This window comes from Nipponia nippon, unplaced genomic scaffold (genome assembly GCF_047370975.1).
Source record: "Nipponia nippon isolate SJK-2023a ecotype South Korea unplaced genomic scaffold, ASM4737097v1 scaffold_24, whole genome shotgun sequence".
Classification (NCBI taxonomy): Eukaryota; Metazoa; Chordata; class Aves; order Pelecaniformes; family Threskiornithidae; genus Nipponia; species Nipponia nippon.
In genome coordinates, this window is record NW_028262341.1 from 6,422,587 (window position 1) to 6,443,233 (window position 20,647).

The following is a 20,647-nucleotide window of genomic DNA, read 5'->3' on the forward strand; positions in this document are numbered from 1 at the left end:
TTGTGGATATTTAAGAGTTTGATATTCCTTTAATATTAATCTCTTTCTGTTCTAAGCAGATAATAAAGTGTAGGCTCCCAGTTCAGACCAGCTGAAGACAAAAGGTAAAGCATGAATACTGAATACAGAAATCATATTTTCAAGTATTAAATCCAGTAGATTATAAATGAGCCATAGGACGATCCTGTAAAGTAGAAGACATGTAAAGGAGCAGCAGAACAAAGACTGCTTTTAGGAAACTAGTGTCAGGAGCAATACTTTAATCCTGTCCTCACACTTGTTAGGTCCTCATTCAGACTGCAAAAACCAGCAGCCATATACAAGTTTAGATTGGTGAATAAATCAAATATAATACATAATGGTGGGAAGAGTATATTGCATTCATCATATTTGCAAAAAGAGGACAATCGTTATTGGCAATAGAGCATGGTGTGCACTTTTTGTAACTGTATGTAGAAGCTTACTAAAACCAGAAAAAGAACAAGTGCTCTGTAGTAAAATATGATTGTTAAAATACAGTTTGGAAAAATACATTCAATGAACATGTATAAATTAGCATATGTCCATCATATCTTTACCTTAAAAACTGAATCTGACAACCCACATTACTGCCTGGAGTGAAGAAGTATCAGAACAAGCAAAGCATACTATGAATAAAATTAGAGACACTGTATGGCCATGATCAAAGTTTTGCAATAATTAACTTCCTATTACTCCACACATATATGACTACTATCATACTTAACCTTATCTGAATATTAACATTAGGTACAATTAATTGCTATTATATCTATCTGCTTCATTCTCTGGTTTATGATATGTTTATAAAATCTGGCTATATGAGCCCTCAGCACAGTTACTTTTGCAAGCGTCCCAGGTGAATGCTGTTAAACAGGGTGACTAGTTTCCCTTTTTCCTTTTGCTAATGTACCAAGGAGCCTCTTCAAACCTAGGAAGAAGTTGTGCAAGGCTTAATTTGAATTTATGGTCCTCAGAGTCATTCCAAAACACCACTTTACCAGTCGAATTGATTCATTTTAATTAATTTGATTTGTTGCGTATTTTTAAGTAGAGGAGCTGTTTGCTTAGAAGGACAACAACTGAAAATGCTAAATGGAATACATTCAAAACAGTTATTGCTGGAGGTATAACACAGAAATCTAGCAGTCTTGGCTAATGGAAGCTTAACAATAAATCAGCAGATTCCTTTTAAAGATAGTGACTTCATACTTGTCAGCACATTTTATTGAATCTTAAACGTTAGTGTTGGTAAAAATCTTCAATGTCATCCAGTTTGGACATTCTTTAGTGTTCACTTTATAACAAGTTATTACTAATACATTACATTATCATTTTATCAAAAAGTAGTCTATTTTTAAAGCATTTAAGCAGGTCCAATGAGGATAAGAATGTCTTCTATGCATTCGCTTAACAGTATCCATGAATTAAAGATCTATGAAATGAGCTTGACAAACACCTGGTCCCTCATCTAATTTAGAAATTTTTCCACTCTTACGCTTAAGTCTGGGGACAATGTTGTTTTTTTAAAAGACTACTGGACAGTAAGCAAGAAGACCACAACATAACTTTGCTATTCTAAATGGGATGAGAAATCAGGTGTTTGTGTTCAAGTGGAAAAAAAGTCAACATTTACTATTCAAAAATTTGCCCAAAATGGAACATGTTTTTACTAGCATATCTAAAATGTGTGACAATTGTTTTGGCAATAGTAACTGGTACAAATCCAACTAGCCAGTTCAAGTAATGTGAATGTGAATGAGATTACCATCATGAATTACTTTCAAAATGCAAGCTTCATCAGTTGAACAGCCAACCTGCACATCACTGTTGTTTCAAATTATGAATAATGTAGCTCAGCGAAAATTTACAAATACATAGGTGGCATATATTTTATTTTAGTCTGGCTATATCTTGGAAGATTAAATAAAATCATAATTTTAAAAGGGTACTAGAATTAAATGAACCAGTCCATCATATTACCATCTACATTTTGCTTAGAATTCATATAATCATAACAGGATGAGTCCAAGTGTCCAGAAAGCCCAACTTTCAGTGTATTCTTCATATTTAAAAGAAAGCATATGTTTATAATAAAATGCCATCACCTTTGTAATCTTTAGGATAGTGTTGCAAGTCTTCAGGCAAATACTACTTGTGTACTTACAGAATTAAACATTTGAAATATGTTTTGCAAAATATGCTGAAATACTAAATAACATAGATGACATATTGTGTGCACCTGAAGTGAATTGCTTAAAAACTTCTCTGCATGCCATTCCTTTCTGTGTTGCATGTGGCTAATCAAGGGAAAAAAAGCCCTAGCAGTATATTTTTCAGATAGATACAGCAAAACACATCAGCACAGACAAATACAGGAATCACTGAAGTTTTCTGTTGTTTAGCCTAGACCTTAGATCATGAGGTCAAAAGGATAGCTAGCACTGGGAGGGCTTCTGTTTCTCCTTGTAAATAAGAGGCAAGAGAGGAAGAAGTCTTGGCTTGCACATGCACAAGCTAACAAAGTGCAAGGGGAGAAGTATTCAGTGCCCCAGGAAGATCCAGTGATTCCAGCTCAGGCTTCCTTAGCAATGTATCCATGTGCTATCCTCACTTATAATTAGCATCAATACATCCATTTATACAAATGGGTATACAGGACTATGGTTTGTGATACTTTTGTCTCTCCAAGATACTGAATTATAAAAGGTAAAGAAACAGTAAATGTGTTTGCAAAGATGCTCAGAAAAATCTTCATTTGTGCATTTGTTAAAAAGCATGCTGGACATTTTAGCAGGGCTAGATTTAGTACATGGTGAAACATTTCCGGCTTTGATTTTCTGTTGTAATTTTGCATACATTTTGTAAATTTTAGATATATTCCTATGAAGGCACTTTTTAAAAACTGTGATAGGGACTATCACATTTAGGTGCTTGTTACAGATCAAAAGGAAGTATATGCAGTTGATACCAAAGCAGTAGTATATTAAATCAGAAATAAAACACATACAGCAGTATGCGTATAGGGATTACCAAAAGTGACACAGATTTTACCAGATTGCCACATTTTAAGAAGTTTCATTAAGAAGTTTACTTTAATAGATATGCTTTGATTAGTTACTAAGTTTGTTTATTACAGTTCATGAGTTATAACAAGTGTGTAAAGATTAGAGGGAAAAAATTACAAGGAAGAATAAACATGAACAAAAAATAAAATGTAACAATACTTTTCAACTCAGATGTATTTTGCAATTTGAAAAATCTCCTTATTTTTATTATTTGAGAGACTAACCATGCCCTTTTCTAAAGCTTATACAAAACAGTGTCTAAGTGAACAGTTTACAGAAAGGGTCACCCTAATATAATTTTATAGTGGCATTTTATGTATTGCTAATAGTGCTTATGTAGTATTCTGATAACTATTGCATTTCTTAATGTCTTGAAAAACATTACATCACACATAACTCTATGGTAGGAAGAAAAAAAAACCAAAACAATGACACCATTGTTATTTCCTATGGTAAAGATAATATCTCAGATCCTCTTGTAGGGAAGTGTTGGCAAATCATGAAACATTAACTGTACGGCTGTACATTAGATAGCTGAAAATATGCATTTCCATATTGAATAATAGCTTTACTTACTAGTTGCCATGTATCAAAAAAATAGCAATGTTATTTGATACTGAGCTAAGAAGATGACATAATTCACATCTAATCTAAATCAGACACAGTGCCATTCAAACATCCTAACATGGGTAAATATTCAGACTTTAAGCACAGCAAGCTCTTAAGCTTATCTATTTTTAATGCGGTGAATTACCACTGGAAAGATTTACAGACACTATTTCCAAGAGGAATTTTGAAAAAAACCAGTGAGCACAAGGAGAGAAGGCCTTTTTTTGCCAAGAATTATGTAAGAAGGCAAGAGTGGGAAAAGAAAACAAAAAAGTGTTTAAACTTAACTTACATTCCCTTTTATCTTTATGTGATTTAAGAGTCATTTCATGTAATTTACATGAAAATATTTTCCACATATTCACCTTCAATTTCTTCAATAAACTGTTTTGCTGTAATTTTCAAACTTCTGTCTAAATGCATTTATTTATAAATAACACTATGCACTGAAGGAGGCAAAAGAAAGCAATAGTTTGTGCATAACAACTAATGTAATTTTGTGAAACTGAGACGAAATTCATCCCATTGTTTAATAGGTGCAGATTTTCTGCAAGGGACTTAACCCCAATAGGGCTGCCAGCTGTGGCATATTCTCTTACATCATGTGCTTGCATCTGCGGAGGCTTCCCAGTTCAGTTGGTCCTGAGGTCCCTTTCTGTGAAGGGTATTTTCCATGTTGTCCTGGTTTTGGCTGGGATACAGTTAATTTTCTTCTTAGTATCTGGTTTAGCGCTGTGTTTTGGATTTAGGAGGAGAATAATGATGATAACACACTGATGTTTTAGTTGCTGCTAAGCAGTGCTTACACCAGTCAAGGACTTTTCAGCTTCCCATGCTCTGCCCGGTGCACAAGAAGCTGGGAGGGGGCACAGCCAGGACAGCTGACCCAGACTGGCCAAAGGGCTATGTAAGCACTACTTAGCAACAACTAAAACATCAGTGTGTTATCAACATTATTCTCATCCTAAATCCAAAACACAGCGCTATACCAGCTACTAAGAAGAAAATTAACTCTATCCCAGCTTCCCAGCTGAAACCAGGACAGATGGGCTGGGCATCGGTTGGTGGGTGGTGAGCATTGAGCATCACTTGTTTTGTATATTCTTTTATATTATTACTATTATTATTATTATTGTTGTTGGTTTTGTTGTTGTTATTTCCTCTTCCTGTGCTGTCCTATTAAAACTGTCTTTATCTCAACCCATGGGTTTTAATTTTTTTTTTCCCAGTTCTCTCCCCCATCCCACTGTGGAGGGGGCAGGGTGAGTAAGCAGCTGTGTGGTGCTTAGTTGCCAACTGGGGTTAAACCACAACACATGTGCAAGTACTTCCTGTAGCCTTTTAAACTTGAGCAGACATGAAACGATTAATTGTATTTTCTCCAAAAGAGGTCTTCATACTTGTCTTTATGCTTGCTCCTTGTAGAATATAATTATGATAGATATTATTAGTGGCTTGATGAAGATGAGACTGACCATTTTTTTACCAGACGTTGACAGAGAAAGAGGGAAGTGCTGAAGCAGGCATGAAGCAGGGACAGGTGTTTTGATGTTTTGTTTTCGCCTTTTGCAATCTCCACACTAGTTACAAGCCATCATCACACATCCTATTCTCATACCTGTGCAGGACCTTTACTGAATTCAAATACCTTTGGTTGAAACAACCATTAGCCTTTTGTACCAGATTATGCTGGCATATTTATACCTGAGATGGAAAATATGTGGCGTTTGGTATTTTTGTACAGTTCTTGAGATTTCTTATGATAAATCAATACATTTAAATTTCAAGTTACATGTCAATGTTTATTTTAATCCAAAACAAACTTATACATTTAAACGTATTAGAATACTGCCAATAAAGTCATTAGTGTTCTCTACACTAAGCTGCAATGGGTAGAGAAATCATGCAGTTAAATAAAATATAATATCTTGCTACTAGCTCGTGGAGCATTTTAATGAATTACCTTTTTGCTTTCTGAAGTTCATGAGAGACACAGCTGTGGATTAAGCTCTTGCAGGCAGTGAAACAATTGTTTTATCAATGTCTAGCATGTTATACTTCACCATGAGACATGAAATCTTGTTTGCCATTTTTAAGTAACAGAATAATATACATCTCTGTAAGTTTCACTTCATATTTCAGTTGTAAATACACTTTTTGTAACATGAGAAATCATAGACCATGAAATGCATTTTACTTCAATGTTAGACAGCCCAATGTTGCCCATAATCTCAAATCCTGAAAAATCTTTCTGTTTCTATGTGGGGCAATGTTTTATTTCTCTAATGGTAGTATTAAATTAAAAAGGAAATCTCTGATAGTTTAATCAGATTGTATTTGGTTCAAATAATTTATTTAAGTCTGTGACTAACATTTTAACTCCTTAAATATTAACTGTTCAAAAAATGTCTGCTTTGTTTCAGTCATTTGTGTAGTAATCTTCTCAGATTTTTTAATCTCTCTTTAATGCATCTACTAAACACATACTCCCCTGAAGGACATAAAAAAAAGAGTGGGGTGGGCAGCCATCAAATACACAACTACCGCACTATTGAACAAGACCCAGAGGAACAATGCAATGCATGTAAAGGTTCTGATAGTGATATTCACCCTGAAATCACACCAACTGGGACAACATCTCTGTGTCTACCTAATGCAAACCAGTTCACTTGTCTTTCTTGGCCCAAAATAAACAAAATCCCCCTGTAGTGGAAAGTTATATTGCTTTCAGGACAATCTATGTGAACATCAGTGTTCTTCGTCATATTCAGAAATAAATCAAACCCAAAAATTTCAATACAATTTTGCCAAATTCCTCTCTCTTACATATACACAAACGCAATGAAAAATGCCCTCCCAGAATTTTCCCAATCAATAAAGTAAATTAATTTATTTCCTAGAGGATATGGAGGAGGACGCCATGAGAATTATTATTTATGTTTTTAATTATCTATGTGCCAAAAGAGTATGAGCAAGGGAAAAAAATTAAAGGAAGACACAGCTATAAGGCATCAACAGAGTTATGCTCCTACTTCCAAAGAGCAAAGCAAGAGAAGAGACAGTATTTCGATGTACTGAAGAAATCAGTACCTGGGAAACATTTTAGAAAGTATGTCATGAGAAGAGGAGAGAATAGAGCTCTGACTCACAGGTTAACCTGTCCCAGCTATGAAGTTAAGACATTAGAAGGATATTTAAGAAGTTTTGAACTGAAATAGAAACTTCACAAGTGTTGGAATAAAATGATGAAAGACCCTTTTCCAGGGCAAGAACACAGCTACGAAGGATGTTGTCCAGGGCAGCGGAAGGCACACAGCAAAAATTTTAGAAGCTTTCCAGCTGCAATAAGAAAGGAGAGGTAGTATTTACCCAGCCTCCATGTTATTGGTGTTTGCTATTGCACATCTTTGAAAAACAGTGAATCAAGCCTCACAGACACCAAGCCATGAGTTGCAGACAGTGGGAACATCCTGCAATAGGATGAAGCTTTCTCTTAAGTCTTTTTTTAATTTAACCTTTTTCATTCATAATTCTAACACAGTAGAAAATTGGAAAGATTTATATCCTCAGCATTTCACTTCGTTCTTTTAAAAAATCATTAAGTTAAATTTCCATTTTTCAGTGCATTCTTACAACTCTTTCTTAACTTCATAGCTTTAAATAATGGACATTTGAGAGAATTAGGCTCATACTGACCCAGCTTTGTTGAAGCTGTCACCATATCTTATTCTGAAGATAGTCCAGTTTGTTAGGTTTCTGCACCAGCAGGATGTCTCTTTAATTTCATTTTCAGTTTTCTGAGATTTCATGTTTTGTACACAACTTGTATACTGCTCCTCTAGGTCCAACACCATTTACATCACAATAATGTTAATGTCATAGCTCGTGTGTCAAAATACAGCAAGATGCTCTTAATAAAGGTTTGATAAGTGTTTCCAACTTGGGTGAGAAAATATATATGTGTGTACATATATGTATATATATGACACTTCTAATTAATTAATGATAACAATACAGACTGATAGAGAAAAGGGAATATGTTAAACAATTAACAGAGGACTAATTATACACTTCTGAGAGTGACAAGCTGTCAGTAGATGAACACAACTAGAGTGAAATGAAACCAGAAGTTTCAGACACCTAGGTATTTACTCCCAAGAGCAACTTGGGATTTTAGTTTGGATAAATCCTAATGTAAGAAAGGGATACAAAAGAGAGAAGTTACAAATTTCTAACAGTTTTTTTCCACACTGATCTAATCCACTAATATTCCTCTTGGACTAAGGCATTTGAATTCCCATGAGGCTTCTTGTGTCCCAGACCTTGTCCTGCTGGCTTTCCACCACTTCACTGTCAGTCATGGAGTAGGTGTCTTCTTAAACAGGGACTTGTTATTGCATCTAAGTGGATTCTGGGGTGAATTACATGCTGGAAGGCATAAAGAATAAAAGGCCTATAGAAATACACATATATCATCAGGATCCCAGAACTATAATGCCTTTGCGAAATAGAGTGAATGCTGGCACATTCCTTGAGTTGGCAGATTTAGGGAAGGTGCCTGCCACTCTCTCCTTTGCATTTTAATAAATATTTTTTTTTAATCCTAATCCGTGAAAAATTTTGGCTGAAAGATCTTGAATAACAGGGCAGATTTTAAATGACCTGTTCATTGTCAAGTAATTTTAATTAAGGTGAGCCTTATAAATTTAAATCCAACGTGAAAGTATTTGGTCTCAATGTTTTATATATAAATGATGTAAGTTTTTATTAAAAATAATATTTCAATATGGATTTTTTTTTTTATTTCACAAAATTATTTGTTTTAACCCAAACTAATATGTTCAGCTCTTTTAGGTAACCAAATATGTGTGCAGTATTTTATGTTTAAAACAAAGCATTTTGATTTTTTGCTGTTGCTTTTTAAATAAGTTAAACAAAAAACCCCCAAACCCTAATAACAATTATTTATACAGCTTCAGTTTGCTGAACTTGTGCCTTACTCAGATTTGGACCAAAACACATTCTCTCTTAATCTAACTGCTCAGAATCTTAAGCAAAGTTTATTCACAAAGGATAATGTCTTATAATGACATTCACAGAAATATTTTTGCTAAGATCACATGTGCTTATTGCCTGCAGATTGTATCCTGTCCCCATTCTTTTATTTCTTCTTTAGACTATCCCAAAAACCTCTAGTGCATGCATGAAGTTGCTTAACTGACTCTCTGAATTAAGAACACTGTATGCTTGATTGTGCAAATGCATATAATACTTCAAACATATATGCATATAGCATACCTATATATACCTAGATACCTAGATACATGTATAGATATACTCGTGCAAGTAACAGAGTAATGATGTAGGCATTCAAGAGGGCAGATTTTACAGAAGAAGGGGATCAATAACACTATGTCTAGGCTAAGTGCTTGGAGGTGAATATTCAAAGGATTTCATATTTTCAATAATTTAAAATAACTTGGTAATCATCATATGGAATCAATTATTTTGAGCATTAATATAATTTTTCAAGAAAATCATGAAGCCCAAATTCACAAAAAGAAGTATCTTATGATCACAGTGCTGGCAACATTTCCATTCAGTAAGTGTAAGTTTTACCTCCATATAATTACATGGTAGAGCTTAGGAACCAAAAATGCATCTACTAAAAATATCCTGCTCTTCAGATCATGCACTACTTGTTCCCATTCTTCACCCCTGCCCTTTTTATTTCAATTTACAAAGGCTTTTCATAATGAATGTTGAAAACCCAATGTAAATACTTTAAAGGATTAAGCTTTCAAATGTGGTTACTGTGGCATATGTATGTTCAGTAAATACAAACACAAGATATATCTGCTGAGAAATTATGTTTGATAATTTAACAGCTTTGTGGCTTAGGAATACAAAAAATTCATATTTTGTCAACAACAAACTTCCTCCATTTGTTAAGAAGGGGCTACTATGATGGCATAGAAAGATGAATATTTTGAAAACACAGATTATTATGGGAGTAATATAATCCCCTACTTTTCTTAATGCATTGAATTTAAAAAAAAAATATTCATTTTCTTTCTTTTAGAAGAATTCCACTCAGTTCATAACTTGCAGAAAAAATGTGCAATCTAAGCAGAATATTTAAGGGAGCCAGGAAGCTGACTTTTATTGGTACCAAAAGGTTTTATTCAAATCTGAGCAAATGATGGCCTGCTGAAAAATCTTATGTCCTTTCATGTTCATACCAAAGAAAAAAACCACTCCTGTCTGGCCTGCAGCCAGAATCCCCCAGTCTCTTGTGAGGACCAGGCATGCCCCATCCTGAGGTATTGTAAGGACCAGGCATGCCCCATCCTGGGGTATTGTAGGTGCATAAGGTTGGTGTTTATCTAGAGCAGGGCCACCTGGAGCAGGTTACTCAGGGCCATGTCCCTTTGGAGTACCTTCAAGGACAGAGACTCTATTACTTCCTTGGGCAACCTGGTCCAGAGTTTGACCACCGTTGGAGTAAAAAAAAATCTTTTGCTTACATTTGGACAGAATTTCCTGCATTCCTGTTGCACCCATTGCCTCTGTTCCTGCCACTGGGCACCACTGAGAAGAGACCATCATCTTTACCTCCCTCCATCAGGTGTCCACACCCAAGGATAATGTCCCCCGAGCCTTCTCTTCTCCAGGCTGAGCAGTCCGAGCTCTCTCAGCCTCTCCTCATTTCATCGTATTTCACCGTACCATGTGGAGCTACCCCAGATGGCACACAAACACCATGTCTCCTTCACACCTATAGAAATCCTAGCAGGCAGCCTTACCAGAGGAAACATTGGCCCCGTCATTAGCGCTGTCCCATATGGCATAGTTGTCCCTCCTCATGCACACTGCAGCTGCATCTAGCTCTGACTACTATGTGTTCGTGTAACTAAAGATGGTATCGTAGGATATTTCTACGTGGCATGAGAGAGTGCTGTAGATAAATGCCAGCAACAGCACCAAGCGAGCTGCTCCCTGTTCTGCAGGCGGCGCGGTGACGTTCGCATGGTACTGGCTGAAGTGCTGAAGGCGATACCTGCACTGATGATGGCAGGCTTTGAATTGCTCAAGTGACCTTAATTTTGGCATTTTACACATTCTAAAGCTTCAGCTTGCAATTCGAATAATCCTTGAAGATAGTATATTTATACACTATCTTAAAAGTACAGAGTGCCTTATGGAAAATGCTAACAATCCAATACAGAATATTGCAAGATGGTACGCAAGAAAAACTGCATTATGGGGAATAAAATCCCAATACCATACACAAGTAAAATAATTACCTTTTGTTGGTATTAAAAGGACACCTACATATGTTTCAATATAATTCAGATGCCACCAGAATGTACCTGTTTCACTCCTGGCAGGTATATTTCCTGGCATGACTATATGGTTTTCAGTAGGCCTCCCTGGGAAGGTGTAGTCAATGAGGGAAGTGTCCCAGGCTTGGTGGCATGGGAGATGGGGTTCCCTGGGTGTCCTGGCCTCCTGCCCAGCTCACAGCCTTGGTGGGGGAAAATTCCCTCGTTCAGACAGCAGCAGTCACAGTTCTTCTGCCATGTGTCAAGTGCTCCTACTAGTGAACAAAAGCTCCCTTAACTTCCCGAGGCTTTGGATGAGCCTGTAGGAACAATATCTAGCCACTTCATGGGAGTCACTTGTATCCTGAGAAAAGGAAGGATGTTACCTTTACATTACTTTATCTATGCAAACTTGTCCCTGTGTAGAAAAATCAAAGTGATTATAACTTTTGTAATAGCTGAAATACTGAAGTAAACCAGCCAAAATCAGACATCTGTACTGCGCATCAGTACTTCACTTCCCTGTCTGTCACTCGCAGGGTAAATGTGGTCCCTGCAATAAAGAACAGCATGTGAGTAGTGCCTGTATGTCTTTTCCTATAGAAAATAGATGTCTAGTATAATAAAATTCTAAATTCATTTTTTCAGCTCTGAAGCACTTTTTTGAAAGTCAACTGTATGGAAACTGTGCACTAAATGGCAAGATCATTAATGGCTAATACCAAGTCATGACGAATTCTCTAATGGTAGAGACTGGGAAAGAATACGCCAAAAAATAAAACAAAATAAGAGACAGAAAGGCCAGGAAAAATTGGCTAGTTTCCATTGTTAGATATAAAAAAAATTGAATTCAACAAGCCTGGAAACCTAGCAGCTGCTTCTTATTTTATTTTTGAAACTTAGTAACTGGTTGTGTAACCCTGTCTCACTCTCCCAGAGGATTACCAGGACCAGACTGAAAATGCAGCAACCAATTGATGCAGAGATACCATCTCAAAGAAGAATAAAATAATCTGTAGATAAAAATCTACATAGCCTAACAAATCAATTTCAGACTAGCAAACAGGTGAATAAACAAATACAGAGGAGGAGATGAAGATAGCTAAAGAGGATCTTTGTCCACAGTATGCTTCATTGTTATTTAGGTCTTTCACTGCTGTATTGCAACCTTTTACAGAAAGGTTAATTCTAAATAAATAAATAAATAAATAAATAAATAAATAAATAAAGTATTTGTTTGGAACTGAAAAACTAGTAATTTACCCCAGTTCATTCCATGCAAGGTAATATTGCCTATATCAGTGTAACTAATATTTACATCCAGAAATGAGAAAGCCACAAATGCTAAGAAGAGAAAGGTAAGTGAAAAGAGGACTGAAAATATTGGAAATCAGTCATGCAGACCAACATCTTGCAACGAAGGCAATGGAGAGAGCTAGAAGAAATTCCCCAGTAGCTCTCCTGAATAAATTGGCTTTGCTTTCTCTGCTTAGCTCAGGTCCACTCCTTAAACTGTGTTAACTGGAAAAATTTGAATAAACAAAGGCAAATTTGTTTTTGACCCATTACAAAGACTGGTGATTCTACAGAACAGTGTGCTCAGCTCTGATACATAAAACTGATCTTGAGGAAAGCATCTATAAAAAGTTAGCTTCATAAAGCTGTGTATTAAATACATTTTAAAATCATGTTGATTAATTAATTTACTCAACATGCATACACATGGAAATCTTTTAACTGTAAATAGTGTTTACCATATTTCAAGATACATATTTAGAATAGTTGCTAAATAAGAGGTTGATTAAACAGAAATACCACATGATGAAATGTCTTAATATACCTCATATTTACTGTAGCTTTTTTCCACTCCTCCATTCTTCAGAAATTTAAATACTACTGTGCAAATATTGTATTAAAGATTATGAGGCTCAAGTTTTCAAATTCATCCAGTAGAATAATTTAAATTATAATATTGGCTTCACTAATGCAAGCAGTGATTGAGGAATTTTCCTCTACTTAATATAAATACTAAAGGAATTGGCCTATTACATTATGTTTCATTAATTTGTTAGTGGTCAATTGCCAAAAACTTGTGGTACAAAAAGAAAAAATCAAACGTGAATATAATATGATAGAACTTATATGATCTGAGCACAATATATCTAATATCAACTTTGTATGTCCTCCAGTGAAGATTTAATTGCCTAACAGGCTAGTGAGAATAACATTTGGAAAATCACTTGCCAAACTTTCTGCTGGCATTGTTTTGTAGGGTACATAAGCTAGGGATGGCATTATTCAACAGATGATAAAGGAAAAAGGCAGTTCTACAGCTTGTTCTGAAAGATACATATGATGTCAGGAGTGGAAGTCACAAAGCAGGGAGGAGACGGATGAAGAAAAAGATATGTAAGAAAACAGTAACACCATGCAAATACTTGGTTGAGACATGTAGAGTCAATTGAACTGCACAGGTTTGTTGTTGCTATCATCTAAATGATATTTATTCCCACTGATTGTTGGAACTAGAAACTTGCTTGGGATTATGTGCATATATCTGCAACCAGGAAACTCATGAAGACATATGTTCACAACTTTTACTGACGCAGAAAACACCAATTTGGTGAACACTTTTTATGGATGTATACCCGCTTTTACATCATTTTCAAAAGGAAAACACATTTCAGAGCTAGAAATCAAGAAAACACCTACAGACAGTTTAACAGGTTGGCCTTGGCCAGCCAGGACCAAGGCTCACATTCCTACTCTGCCGCCTTGGTCAGGGAAGTGGGGAGAACAAGAAGAAATGTGCAGCACTCTATTGGGCTGCAATACAGCAATTCAGCAAGGATTTTATTAATGCCTTAACACAGGAGAAAGAAAGTGTCACTGTGGGACAGTCTGTATCTTTCTAATTCAAATTACTCCCAGGAGACATGCAAGAGTGACAGAGGAAGGGTCTCCCATGTACTGGTGAAATCCCCACCTGCCAGGCTCCTGGCTTTGTGTCTCTGTGGAATGAACTTTAAAAGGTTGGATTTCATCTTGATGAAGGATGGGAACATTTTATAAATCTCAGAAATCTTCTTATGACAGGAATATCATTTACTCTCCTTTATCTGCCAAGTATACCGAAATCAAGCTGATAAAATCTATATATCATCCAGATATCACATATGAAAATTTGGAAGATGCCCAATAAAGCAAATACAGGTGGAGCTTACAGTATCTGGCAAAATGCCTATCAATTAATGCCATTTTCAGCATTTGAAACAGGAATATGTAGCCTATTAACTTCTCTGCAGCTGCTTACACATTTCAGAGAACAGGATGCTAAGCAACAGTGCTTGATCAATCCTGATTAGGATAGGTCTAAGGTAGCAAAGAGTTAAAAAATATAATGATTCATTGCCATATTTGAACTCCTGGTAATGCACTTTTTATTTTTAAAAATCAGAAATCAGCACAAAGTTCAGTGCTTTCAGAAAAAGAATAATTCCTGCATAAAGAGCTGCCAAAGAAATAAAGAAATGATGGATATTACAATAAATGAGACCATGAAGCCAAAGTTAGGGCAATGTTTCTCTCTTTTTTGAAATTCTAATTCTCACTATATTTCTGCTCAAGGCAAACAGCATTCTTACTACATATTTGTGGAGCATCATGTGAACTTTATTCTAGGATAAAATATTAAAAGAATAAATTGTTGAAAATGTATTGGAATGGGTTTAATTATTCAGTATTTTTAATAAGAATGATAGATTTAGAAATTACATAGAGCCTTAGGATGATAAAACCTACAGTGTCTGCTGCAGCTGGCACTTGCAATGTCTATTTCACCCTAAGCAGCAGTTTTTCTGTTTCTGAAGTATCTGAAACAGCCACAGATACGGCTGAAACCATGAAGACAGAAGTGGGCACTATGTAAAAGTATGCTTTTTCTGTCTACTTACAACATTTTTTAGTGACTGAGTCACTTCAGAGGAAGAGATGAAGTGCTTGTTAATGGCTACATTAAGATTTTTATGAGTATAAACCTTTGAGAGGTCAAGAACAAAATGACTACAGGCCTGGGTCATTTTTATCCTACGCTCATACAAATCATAGTTAAATAAACACCACACCTATTTCTTCGACCTTACATAGTCACTCAACACCAATCTTTTAACATCCCTATTCTGCTTCTCAGATGCAGAGTCAAAAATACTCTGACCTCTCTCTTATAAAAGATTAATAATAAGAACAAAGGGTATTTGTGTAGAATTCCATTCTCTGGCTTGAAATTTCTTTTCACTGTAAAGCTGCACACCCTAAAATCCACACAGAAAATTTATTAGAAGACCAGGATACATAGGTATCATGGAAGAAATTAAAACTGGGCAAGTATCTGTAGAAAAAAATGCAATGGAGTCTGTATAATATGCCTTTAAATAGTTTTATAAAATTGACATCATGCTACAATAGAGGAGGCAAGGTTTAGGTATATTGCATGGTATAAGTTTTGCCCATGTTTGTGCCAACCACAAATAAGCTCCTCTTCTCAAATCCATGACTATTGCTGTAAATTCCGTGACTTGGACTCCTAGCTGTGAGAAGCCAAAATGGAAGTGACAGCATCATTGACACTGCAAAATGGGAAAAAGGAAAAGGCAGAAACATGGAAACAGACACACTTAAGCAGTTCCCTTCTTTTTGGCAAAGCTGCTAGATTTGCAAGCAGAGTTATCTTGAAAAATTTATAAACTAGGAATATTTACATGTGCAGAGAAACAAGGTGCAACTACTCCCTGCGCAATATATCACCATTGGTGAAGGATAAGGGGATTTCCTTGTGGAATCTGTTCAATAGACAGACCTCCCAAGACTGGGCTATTACTGGGGTAAGTAAGTGCTTAAGTAAGTAATTTAAATATTTCAAAAGTTGGACACTGTCTTAAAAGTCAGCATAATATCTGAAGATAAAGTAAAGGGTTAATAAATAAAAGAATCACAAACTGGTAAACCTTAGAACAGAGATTTAGAAGAGTACTTATCTTGGAGGAATATATTAAATAGATGGAAAAGATAAGTAAATGGAAAAAGTAACTTATGCAATTATTTCAAGGACGAAAATATTTCTAAGACTGAAAGCATTTTACAATCTCATGGAACCAGCTGAAGTCATGAAAAAAGAAGGCATGAAGATAAAAAGAACAAGAGCTATGTACACAGAAAGTGGAAAGAAACAAAAAAAATCAAAAGAGTAAAGGAGTTCCCAGAAAAGTTTAAGAAGGTACTAATACTGTTTAAAAGCTTGTTTTTACAAAAACCATTTTGTTAGAACATATGAAAACAAATGAAGAAATTATCAGATTCTGATATTCTAATCTTAAATATGTTCACAGAAGCTTTATATCAATGCTATAAATCAGCACAGTTATTTGTTTAAGCCAGAAAAAAAGTATTTGATGGTTTTGATTAGTATTCTCAATATCCAAAAATGCTATTGCAGATCATAAAGCTGTTAAACATGTAAAAATCAGTGTTCGCTAGACAGACAAACAAACTGTGGAAATGACAGGTCATAGACTATAATTTGATTTAAACTCATAACAATTTTTCACAAAACCAATATTATTTTAAGCATATTATTTTAGGTACAAGGACTTATAATTAAATGGGTTCATGGAAAAACAGTATTAAAAATTGTAAGTGTACTTCAACATAAAAAAAATGAAAAAGTTGTAGTAACACATCCAGAACTATATTTGGTACTACTAAATTACACAGCAGTGCATGGCAAAATAGAATTAGCACATGCTGGAAAGTTGTGTAGAAATCTGAGAACCAGCCTACTTGACTATGTAATAAAGTATGTTCAAAATAAAAAGTTTAAATACTTACAAGAAAGTCCAATAGACATGTTATGACAAAAATTAAAAGATCCTAAGCCTTCCCATATGACCATACACATATGAGATATGAAGATGACAGTACACATGATTATACCAGTATCTACTTGCAAAGCATGAGTGCAAGTGAAGTTTCTCCTTACATTTAAAAGATGGACACTGAATGAACAACAGTCAATTGGTAGAACAGGATACATTTTCATATTCTTTCACAAAAGGAGGAGGAAAATTTCTCAACCTAGCATTGCTGACACAAAACAGAGTTTGCATTAACTGCTGGCTAATGCTGCAAGATGGAAACCCACATGGAGATACATATAAAGCTAGGAACTATGAGCTCAATTTGCTGGATGTGGGCGAATGTTTCAGGCAAGTATCATTACATGTTTACCCTTCTTTTATAGTTTTTTCTGAGTAAGACACTAAAGCTTTGCACTGATCAGGCATGGCTACCTCATGGCCAGCGATCTACAAGCCAAAGGTGATCAAATCAGGGAATGGGAATTGTTGACACGTTACATTATAGTCAAGTATTTTTTTCCTGAAGTACTCATTCAGTAAGTAAATACAATGATCTGGGGACTGTGGGGAAATGCGACCCTCCTGGAGCACTCCAGCAGAAGAGATTTGACTGATTTGCAGAGAGGTATTGCAGTCCTGAGAAACAATATGTAAAATTCTTGTTCACTGTTTTCTTTAAGGCTGGTTGTGCTAATATTAACTTATCTATTCTGTATTAGAGATTTAACTTACTATGAGTTCAGTTTTCATTAATAGAGATATATCCAAACACACACACAGAGAAAAAAAGCAATGTAAGAACAATTTATTAGATATGCAGGAACTAATGTGTACTGCTTCTGAACAATGCATTGTAAGGCTCAGCATGTGACAGTGGTCTTCATGTAGGCTGTGTGATAAAGTACACGATGCATTAAAAAGCCCATTTTTTTCCCTTTTAACTGCTAGTTCTATAACCTTCTTATTTTCCTAAATTTGCTGAGCCTCTCTCTTTCTTTATGTTGTGGTAGTGAAGCAGATTGCTGATAGCACAATACCTAGTGCAACATGTCTTCTGCAGCAATTTTGCAGATAATTTCCTCAAACACAAAAGAGACAACACATATAGGACAGAGCTAGTCTGTAATTTACTTCTGGATAACAAATTATCAATTTAGGCACTTTTCTAACAAAACCAAAATAATTTTCCTCTCTTAGATTGATTTTTAACTGTGCTATTACAATATTATCCAATACTACTAGTATCATGCATATTTAATTTTATTTCAGAGATAAAACATTTTGTAGAAGGAAGAGGAGGATAAACTGACACAAAATGAAACAATTCTTCATGTTAAAAATAACCAGCATGAAAACACAGTAGCGAGGAAGGTAAATTATAAAGTATGCATTTATCCAATCATTTTAAATACCATAATTACACTGACTGCTCATCAAAAGACTTTTAAGACTCATTAAAATTATAAAACATTTCTAATTAAATCCATATTTAAATGAAGTTTCTATAACGAATCTACACGGTACTTTAAATAAAAAAAAAAGTTATGGTGAAAAATCCAATTAATTGAGGTTTTTGTAAGAATTACAGCTTAATGATGGGGGCACAGCAGTTGCCTTTTAGTTAAAATTGAAATTACTGTGTTATATCCATCTTTAGCCCAAACTTTTCCATAAAATAATCAATCTTCATGAAATTTCACATGCCAAATATTTTTCTGATATACAGTATTTTTTTTTTTTCTGGAAATAGTAACTTTCCAATTTAACAATTGATGCAAGTGGCTCTTAGGGTTAACATAACCTTATATCTGATTTAATTGATGCTATTAGAAGGGGAAGAGGACCTGTGTTCTTATTAGTCAAAACCAGTCTGAAGCACAAGCATCCACTTATACATGCTTTTAGTCACCACGTTTCACCAATTTCAGACATGGGTGCCTGTTTGCCAGCCAAGGCACTGGGAAACTGGGCTTTTGTCTAGTGCATTGGGATGGTACATTAATGGTACATCAATTGGGGACTGCCCCAAAGTACCCTTCTTCTTTTGCATTGCATACAGTCTCCAGTCTTCGAGGATTTACATCGGGCTCCCTCTTCTGATCTCAAATGGCTTTACCATTTCTCAGTTTTATCAACAGCATTGCTCTTTCTCAATCTTACTAATAGCATTGCTCCTTTTATTCTTCCTAGTGGTGTCACTCTGGTGTGAGATTGATTGTCTGCTAAAGCTCTTTATTATCTTATGTTGAGGACTGGACCAGTGGACTTTCACAAGACCCTGGTCTTCAGCCAGATTCCATAGGTTAAAGCTGCTCAATACTGTATGCAAACATTCTGAACACATTCATTGCTGTTCACCATGAAAGTTGGAAGGGACCTCTAGAGGTCATCTAGTCCAACCCCCCCACTCAAAACAGGTGTAACTAGATCAGGTTGCTCAGGTCCATGTCCAGTGAAGTCTTGAACCCCTCCAAGGATGGAGAGTCCACAGCATCTTTGGGCAACCTGCTCCAGTGTTTGACCATCCTCAAATCCAGCATAAATATGTGCAGCTATCCCTACCTATTTACAGCCTTTGTTGAATTGCATATAATGATTTGTTAACAGTTGGGGTTTTTTAATTGTAGATCCAGTTCTAGCGAACTAGACAATATGCAGATGTGGAAGAATTTTCTATGAGTAAAAAAGAGAGACGTGGCAAAATCTGGCTTTTTCTCCATATATTTCAAATGAACATTAGTAATTCAAGCTCTAGCTTTGTTTAAAGATGCAGAAATCCAGTGTGGAAGCTCTCGCATTGGCATTTAGTGATACTCAGGAGTACAAAGGTATAAAGGTACAAAGGTACAAAGGAGTACAAAAGTACAAAGTACTCCCTCCCGCGATCTGATGAAACAAGGGAAACCTCAGGGATAAAAGTGTAACAAGGAGAAGTTTTCTTGCTACTTCTCCCTGTGGAAACATCACCTGCAGAAGAAGTGAGGACATCCTTTTGCAAAAAGAAGAACCTATTCAAAAAAGCCTGAAATTCACAGAGATCCAGAGGCATAGCAGGAAGGCATGTAGATAAGATGGCAAAAGAAGAGTGACATGCTAACATGAAAAAGGAAGAAGTTTTGTACATAGGTAAGGGCAAAGCTACACTGATCTATGAAAATGGGAAGAAAAAACATGAGTCCTTGAGGAGCTCAGAAGAAGGGGATCCAGTCAAGGGACTTAAAACTGCTTCCTTGTAAGAGCATTTGCAATGCAGTTCTTCAGCTTTCAGTATGGAGAGTTCCAGTGGCACAAGACATGTATATAGCTGAATTTTTTGTATATTCTTCTCAAAACAGCCACATAGAGAAATGTATCTCTATTTAACAGACTGCGAAAACAAGGCACTGAAAGATTACAGTGGCCCAGAGTTAACAGACTTCTAAAATGAGCACTCTGGTTTTCATTGACGTAAAGGAAGGAAATAATCCTTTAGCTCCAGTTTTTCCCATGTGCTCTACTTATTCTCTGTGCTGCAAATGATTTCCTTAGAAATAAAGAGACATTACATTCATAAAGATCAGTCTGGGCAGTTTTAGTCTGTTACAATAGTGGTGAATAAAGAGATGTTTCCTCTGGCTTCCCCATGCCTCCTGGTCACGGTGCCAGGCAATCTTCTCTAAAACTGGACCATACTTCAGCTGGGGGGAAGCTGGTGTGGCAGAGATTAATTTCCAGA

General features: G+C 35.7%; 1 protein-coding gene across 1 annotated transcript in view; it reads right to left on the reverse strand.

The window, feature by feature from the left end:
* Positions 1-20,647, reverse strand: part of KIAA0825 (KIAA0825 ortholog) — a 255,955-nt gene that overhangs the window by 3,092 nt on the left and 232,216 nt on the right. The gene's annotated exons all lie outside the window — the stretch shown is intronic.